This window comes from Macaca nemestrina, chromosome 18 (assembly GCF_043159975.1).
Source record: "Macaca nemestrina isolate mMacNem1 chromosome 18, mMacNem.hap1, whole genome shotgun sequence".
Lineage (NCBI taxonomy): Eukaryota > Metazoa > Chordata > Mammalia > Primates > Cercopithecidae > Macaca > Macaca nemestrina.
The window spans coordinates 55,335,968-55,344,497 of NC_092142.1; the positions used below are offsets into that span (position 1 = coordinate 55,335,968).

Consider the following 8,530-nt stretch of genomic DNA (forward strand, 5'->3'; position numbering starts at 1 on the left):
AGGCTAAGTGACTTGCCCAGTGTCATGCAGTACTAATTATATATGTATACAGTGTAGACATGGAAGCCTAATAAGACTAGAACCTGTGTGGCCCGGGTCCAGAGCAGAGTCCCATTTAGATAGACGCAGTATGATCAGGCAAAACAAATCATTCAAAGAATCCCATCCTTTATCCGGAGTCTCTCTAAGAACATGAAAAGGGACCAGAGACAGCTCCCCCTGCTGTTCTCAAACATCCTCTCCTGCCTCCCACGTCTGTCCCACCCCACTCCCTTGAGCTGCCTTACTCCCCCGGGTTCTTCAGAGACCCTCTTCTCCACCCCAGCGAGCAAGGCTGGTCCTCTCTCCCCTTCTCTCTCTCCCACCAAAGGGGTTCCGGCTCTGCCGCTCCTTCACTCCTCCCTTTTTCTTCGTCTCCCTTTCCCCTCCCTTCCTATCTCCCTTCCCCCCCGCTTCTTCCCTTTCCCTGTGTCCTCCTCCCTCCTTCTCAGTCTCCTTTTCCTCCTCCCCTTCCCTCTCTTCCTCCCTCCCTCCTCACCCCAACTCATTATTTTGTAAATTGTCTTCACCTTCTGAGCCAAGCTCTCCCCCTCCTCCTTCCTCTAGCCTTAGCCCAGGGCCTACATCTGCATCACAGAAGCAGAGGGCCTTGTTCTGGCTGAGCTGGCCTAAACTCTAACACTGGAAGAAAGGGTTGAGGAGAAACTGAACAATTACAGGATTAGAAGGTTCACTTGGACCAGTGGGGGGATGGGGAAAGCCTTTGAACAGGCCTGTGTTAATACAGTTCCTCATACACACACGTGTATATATAAACATATGTAAAATGTACATGTGTATATGTGTACATCCTTGCATATGTAAAATACATTGTAAACAGATGGACTGGTAGCAGTCATGCATTGAACTTGTATGAGACTTTAGTCAGTTGAAAATACTCCAGTTTTCATTTTCTCACTATTTGTGCCTATACCTGTTTCTCTCAACTATAAAATCCTTAAGGGCAGAGCATAGATCCTATTCCTCTAGCACAATGCCCGACACAGGAAGTACTGGATACTAAGTTTAAACCCCAATTCTACCACCAACTATATGGCCCTGGGTAAATTATGTAACTTCTCTAAGCCTCGGTGTTTTGGACAGTAAAATAGTAATGATCCTGATACCTCCCTCGTTCATATCTGCTGTGAGAGTAAATGAGATAATGCCTATAGCATGCATAGGATAGTGCCTGTCACATAGCAACTTCTCAACGTGTGTTGGCAATTATTCTCATTATTTGTCTACAATCGTCGTTTTTGATAAAGTATTGATGAATTCTACTCAAAGCAATCTAGTGAGGAATGGGCAAGGTTTTATCTGCAGTTTTCATGTTAGAAACAGAAGCACAAGGTTCTTAACTGGCCACCCAAGGTCATGTTAGCAAGCCTGGGTCTACTCAAGCTGTGCCATAAAGCCAAATACCAACACTGAAGTTTACAAGACAAAAGACTGCGTTTATCTGCAGGGGGCTGAGTAAGGAGGCAGCTCATGCTTAACACCTCACTTCCTCAATGGCCCTACAAGCAAGGGCTTTTAAAGGCAAGGGTACATTTTAGGAAAGCAGAAGCTACAGGCAAAACCGTAAACCTATACATGGAGGTTATACATTGGTTTGGCCCAAAAAAGCAGGATGTCTTGTGGGGTGGGCTTTGAGGTCATAGGTAGATCCAGAGATTCTGTGATTTGCAGTTGGTTAGGGAGCGAGCTTTTGTCTAAAACCTTGGGGACAGCCAAAATGAATGTTAAGGTCTGGCCTGTAGGTGTGTTTCTCTCCAGGCCCCTCAGGAAGAAATTTAGAAGAAAGATCGGTGGTCAGCATTCCGTCCTTAGTTCCCGCTCTTCTGAGGTCTACTTGGCTGCAATGGGCATTTTCCATCTGGTGGGGGTCCAGGTTTCTGAAAAACAACTCGGGGACATATGTTAAGATGTTATCTTTAGTTTCCATAGGGAACCAAACATCTTGTGGCTCTAACTTACTTGGGTGGCTATTATTTTAAGCTATTACAACCTCCTTGCTTCTCAAGTTGCTCATTTACTTCTCAAGGCTAGCTAGGTGCCTGGAATTTCCCTTGAAGAGACTCAAGATTTTTCTCTCTTTCCATGCTTTTTCGGGGTGTGGGGGGGCAGCATGCCCCTAACAGGGGGCTCCCTGCTCTATCTCAGTCACCTACCTAAACAGAATGAAAGATGGGTGCCAGCTGGGATTGCCGCCCATGCTCTTGTTCCACCAGGGGCCTTCACTGGAGCTGTATCCCCTAGAGATAATGGTAGCTTTTTGGGAGGCAGAATCAGATTTCACACTTAGTTTTCAGAATGTCATTGGATCTCCTCTGGTAGAAGAAATCTTGACATTTAAGTCACACAGTGGAGCTCAGGACACTATGTTTTTTAATAATCATGGAAATATTGTGGTGCCACCTCTACAATGCAGTGCAGTTCACCTTGTGGTTTGCATGAATTCTGAAACAGATGAAAACAAGGATGCTATCTGGCCTGTGTCTCCCTGAGTCCCCTTGGGCTTAGAGATAACTTTAGTGGTAGTTGATAGATCTGATGGCGGCTGGAGGGTGTAACAGATGAAGCCTTCATACTCCCATAGCCCAAACATGAGGCCAGGAAGAGGATGTAGATGCACCCCATGCTGGGTGCTGAGGCTGTCCACCTACAGCAGCCCCAGACCCTGCCCTGACCCTTTGCCAGCCAGGTGAATAGAGCTTGAAACTGCTCCATTCAAGCCCATCTCATTCTGCTGCTCCATTTTGCAGATGGAACATAGGTTTCATCTGGCCCAAACAGGAAAGAGACTTACCCAGGGGAATATGTGGCAGATCCAGGACTAGAGCATTCAGCTCCCTGCATCACTGCTCAGTGCTCTTTCCATCTCAGCATGCTGCTTCCAGTTACCCAGCCCATTTGGGGACTCATTTTCTTTTATTCAGTTGGTTAATCAATTATTCTATAAATACTTATCACTCAATTACTTACTACTTACAAATGCTTACCTCCTGGGGAAGTGCACAAGATGGCAGGGGTGGGTACAAAGATGCAAAGATCAAGAGGCTCCCAGTCTTGAGCAGAGATGCCAGCCCCAGAATGAGAAGGTAAATGCCTTGGTTTCTAGGACTTCTCCCAGCTCTGAAATTCTAGCTCTCCAGGGCTTAGTGCGGCATCAGCACTGCTCCCTGATCCAAGGCTGGATCGGGCTGCAAGCTCCTGATTTGAAGGAAGGCATCCACCATCTAAGCCCTGCCACAAGGAGCCTGAGACCTGGCTACTGGTACTTTGGCCCAGGGTGGCAGCATCAGTGGCTTTCCCTCACCCTTGTCTAAAGGGAAGAACCAACTCAAAGGAACTGCAGTTTTCAATATGGGAAAGGAAGAGGGACTAAAGTGTCAGATTTTTGAAATGTCTCTTAGCTGTTCCTCCCCCTTAGAGTCTTAGGTTTCCTTAGCTAAAAGTGGTGCCCTCCCCCCAAGCCCATCTCAGCTGCCCCCCAGCAGCACACTGTACTTCATGGTTGTCTTACCCTTGGGGCCAGACAGCAGGTCTGGAAGAACAGGTCAGTCTTGTTCATCATGCCCACTGCTAGCAGGGGTCAGTGAATCCTGTGCCTGAGTGATTCCATTCATCCAACGGGTGTGCTTCCGGGTCAAGTGCTGGCCTGTTACTAGGGATACACATGCCTGAACAGATGTGTCCAGGGAGGAAAGGATGAAAGATGCAGAATACGCTTCTTTCCATGCCATCCTGATTCCTCCACAGCGTTTGCCATGCGTGCTTCCATTCATGCATTCCCACAGCAGTCGCTCAGCCTGGAGCAGGCACTCAGCCTCCAGGGCTCCAGCACGTTGGGCCCTGCAGAGGCCCCAGCCAGCACCTAGCCTTCATCTGGACTGGCCTGCCTTCTCTTCCGTGGCTTGCAGAGTTGAGTGGATGCTCAAGGCTGGGCTGCCATCAGTCTCTACATGTTCATTGCCTGTAGAAAAGGGCATGGAATTTTAAAAAGAAAATTTAATTGAAAGACTTCAACAAACAGTAAACGAAAACTGCAGGCGGTGATGCCTTGCACTTGTGTGTTCTTTCTCTCTCTCACACTCCACCCCCACCCCCCACCACCACTGTAAGCCCTAATTACTCTGCTCTGATGATGGGAAAATCTTATAACCACGTAAATAAATATTCCTCGGCATCAGGACCGAAGAGGTCCCCACCAATCTTGGATGTCTAGGAGACGCCCCATTGCAGCCCCTCTTCTACCCCTATCCCACCCCACCTGGCAGCTATGCAGGGGTAACTGACAGCCTCCCCTCTGGAGAGGGGTCATTGTGTGTGCATCCTTTGGGCTTGTGGTACCTGTTTCAAGGTGGCAAACCAGCTGCCAAGCAGACCTCAGCCTTAAGAGCCATAGGCAACAGCAGAGAGGGGCCTGCCTGGCCAGCGCCCTGTATTTTGAGACTCCTGGAATATTGAAAATTGAAGAATTCCCGGCCAGGTTTGGTGGCTCACGCCTGTAGTCCCAGCACTTTGGGAGGCCGAGGCGGGCGGATCACCTGAGGTCGGGAGTTCGAGACCAGCCTGAGCAACATGGAGAAACCCCGTCTCTACTAAAAATACAAAATTAGCCAGGTGTGGTGGCACATGCCTGTAATCCCAGCTACTAGGGAGGCTGAGGCAGGAGAATCGCTTGAACCTGGGAAGCGGAGGTTGCGGTGAGCCGAGATCACGCCATTGCACTCCAGCCTGGGCAACAAAAGTGAAACTCCGTCTCAAAAAAAAAAAAAAAAAAAAAAAAAAAAAAAATTCCCAAAACAAGGTCACAAAATTGTGCTGTATTTTAAATACATCTACTTAACAAATCAGTACTTTGGGCCTACCACAAATGCAGTGAAATAAAATTGTGCTCCCTAAAAAAATAATTACAGGATTTGTAAAAGTATTAATTGACATTGCAGTGCTGGCCATGTGGTCCTGTAATGGGACTCAAGTCAGAGCCCTGTGCTGAGCACTGTAGCTTTCACTGTGAGAGGTCTCTCTTCTGACTATGTCTGGGACCTCATTTGGTCCAAGCCCCAGAATTGAGTCCTTTGTTGATGTATAGTCCCTTTCTGGCCACCAGATATACCATGTAGGAGCCTGGGAAACCAGTAAGGTAGATTTTAGTTTGCTGAAGGAAGAGGCGCCAGGGATTGAGAAGGGGTTAGGTTTGTGGCCGCAGCGCCACGTGGGGAAGGCTGTGAGTCACAGGTAGGGTGGGGACAGCCAAGGTGGTATCTGCCCCTGCCCTGCTGGGAGTGTAGGGGGTCACAGTCCTACACATGTGAGATGGAGATGGCTTCCCTAGGAAAACCAGAGCCACTTTCCATCCTCCCGCTACACACACCTGCACACACGCTCATCTGCTTTTGCTTTACTCTGCTCCATTCCCTCTTCTTTGCCAGGCAACCAACAGTGGTCTTATGTCACTGCTGAAGACCCCACTCTGAGTAAGTTAGGACACTTTGGTTGCAAGTGATGGAAGATACAGTCACACTGGCAAACTGGCTTATTCAAACAAAATAAAATACAAAACAGCCGCAGGCCCAGAGAGTCAGAAATTCAGACACACCTGTGGGGAGTAGGGGCTTGATCAGCAGCTCAGGGGATGTCCCTGGCTTACCCCATCTCTCCACTCTGCTCCCCTCTATGGTTTTCACCCTCGACTCCATAGCATCACTCCTGCACCAAGCAGGAAAATGGCTCCAGCAGCTAGGTCATCACTCGTAACCTTGTGTGCATCCTGGGACATCAGCAAGCGCAAGGTGCATCTGAGCAGCCACCAAGTTCTGCAAGTCTCTCTCTCTCTGTCTCTGTCCTCTGTGTGTGTGTGTGTGTGTGTGTGTCTCATTGCCCTTCTTGACTCAGTCACCATGACCAAGGGGGCTGAGGGGTTCCTGGGACAAAATAAATCCCCCAGAGGAATACCGGAAGCTCCTGAAAAAGGAAATAGAATAGGAGGAAATGGATTCTGGGGAGGCCACCAGCCGCCCACAGATCTCTCCTTCTCATTGGGGCTGCCAGCTGTGCTGCCCCGTGCAGGAGATGACTCATGTCGTAGGGTGGAGGGCCGGCCAGGCTGAGTCCAGTGCAGCGGGACCATGAGATGGCTGAGCTTGGAAGCAAGCCAGCACTGCTGCTCCCATGGCAGCCTCTCCCCCGGGTTCCCATGTGGCAGGACACATGGGTGCACAGCCCCCAGCCCACCATTCACCAATGGTCTTGCCTTTCCACTGTGGCCACAGCAGGGGGCCAGGGAAGAGCGGGAGGTGAAGAGGGGAGATGGGCCAGTAGCAGAAGAGGCCTCCACTAGAAGTCAGGTCCCTAGGAGCCTGCCCCAGCCAGCAACAGACTTAGAGCTAGTCAACACCTCGCTTCAGAGCTGGGGAGGCACCGCCCCAGAGGGCTGCCCAGGGAGGCAAGGCAGGCAGCAGGAGTCAGAGATGTGACTTTGAATCCTGGCCCTGCCCTCCACCAGCCAGTGGACTTAGCACTAGTCACCTGGCTCACTGACCCTCAGATTCCTCATCTGAAAACTGGAGATCATACTAATACCTACTCACAGGGTTGTTATGACTAAAAGAAATGATGCATGTTAACAGCTAAGCAAGGTGCCTGGCACCAAGTAACTGTTCAGTGAACAGTTACTGCCATTTCCCTCCTCTTGCCCATACCTCACTGCCTGTTAGTGAAGGGCCAGGACAGGAACGTGGGTGTGACAGTTGTTTCAGAACCAGAGCGAAGGGTCAGTGTCAAGGCCTCTTTGCTACTACAGGTCAAACAGGTGGTGTCATCCCCTCCCAGAATCAGCTGTCCCTTCTGATTCCAGGCTGGAAGACGGTATGCCTCAGTGCCTGCCCTCTTGCTGGCTTTGTAGGATTGGAGCTGAGGAGGGCTGCTTCTGACTTGGGGCCCAGCGTGGCCTGAGAGAGGAACCCAAAGAAATAGAGACAAGGAGAGAGCAGAAGAGATCACAGAGAGGGAGGAGAGTGGCAGACACTGTGTGACTGGGAAACACTGAAATGGCGCTGCATAGACCGTGCACCAGTGTCCAGTGTCAGCAGTGCACTCAGCACAGTACCTGTGCAGAGTAAATGCTCCTGAAACAGCTGCTGCTCTGTTCCTTTTCATTAGGGCTGCCTATGGCTCTGTGAATGTCATTCCACAGCCCCTCCAGCCAGACATGTCTTCTTTCTCCCCTTGGATGCCCTCAGCACCTGACTTTCTCATTCATTCACTGGTTTATTTACTTGAGAAATATGGACGTGGCCTTCTCTGTGCCAACAGCGTGCTGAGTGTTGTGTGCACCATGGTGAACTGACGCAAGCAGGTGTGCTGCTACCCAGAGCTCAGCTGGCGAGCAGGTGGACAGCCTCAGTGATTCCAGAGAGCAGAGTGTCCTGACAGCAGGCCTGCCCTAGCCTGTGCTGAGAACAGGGTATCTGACAAAGAGCTGAAGGGACTGGCACTGTTGGGGCAAACAAGATGGGGAGGTGGGGAGGAAGAACATTTCAGGCAGGTGAAACAGCCTGTGCAGAGGCTCTGAGGCAGGGGAGTCCCATCCCAGTGTAAGGGTCTGAGAGAAGGCCAGTGTGGCTGGAGCCCAGAGGTCGGTGGGGACAATGACAGGAGATGAGGTGGAAGAAAGAGGCAGGGGCTGGCTCTTTCGGGTGAGAAGAGCTTCCAGGCCATGGAAGGAATCTTGGCTTTGTTACTGGCTCAGCAGGAAGCCACTGCAGGTTTTAAGCAAGGCGCAGACATGGCTTCCGTTAGGAGAGGCTTGCAGTGGCCATGATGAGAAGGGAGAGATGGGCAGCAAGAATGGCAGCAGGGAGAGGGCCTGAGAGGCTCCTGCAGGCATCCAGGGGTGGTCCAGAGAGAGAGCTGGGCATTGCTCTGGGTCTCTGTCATCCACCCAACATGGAGCCCCTGTGGCATGGCACAGAGCATGCCAGACCCTGCAGGTGTCTGTTGAGTGGGCAGAGAGAGGTCCACCGCCCTTAAGCAACACAGGTGGGCCACCAGACCCAGAGCATAACAGCAGCCCTGGCCTCCCTGCACCAGGAGTCCTGGGAGAAATCATCTCCAGACTCTATGCATCCAGAGAGCGGCCACTTCCTTCCCGCAGCCCCTGACCACAGCCCTTTCTGGGTATTCTGACCTCTACTCCCTCCACCCCCACTCCAGCATTAGTTTCCTCATCTGTACAATAGGGATCAGGTATATATTTATGATGATAAAGTAACCCTGAATGGGGCACCCTTGCAATACACTGCACTTCACCAAACACAGCATGAATGTTTCACTACCACTGGCATCCACAGACGTTTCCTGGCCCAGACGGTGAGCTCACATCACCCAGGCCAGAGCTCTCCTTCCTCCCTACCGAGCCAGCCCAGGAGGAGCTTATTGAGGAGATGTGGATTGGGGGCAGATGTGGACTGGGGGCAGATGT

At 50.9% G+C, this 8,530-nt stretch overlaps 1 protein-coding gene across 2 annotated transcripts in view; it reads left to right on the plus strand.

Annotated features, from left to right (window-relative positions):
* LOC105494072 (G protein subunit alpha o1) overlaps positions 1-8,530 on the plus strand; it is a 166,755-nt gene that overhangs the window by 85,890 nt on the left and 72,335 nt on the right. The window lies entirely within an intron of this gene.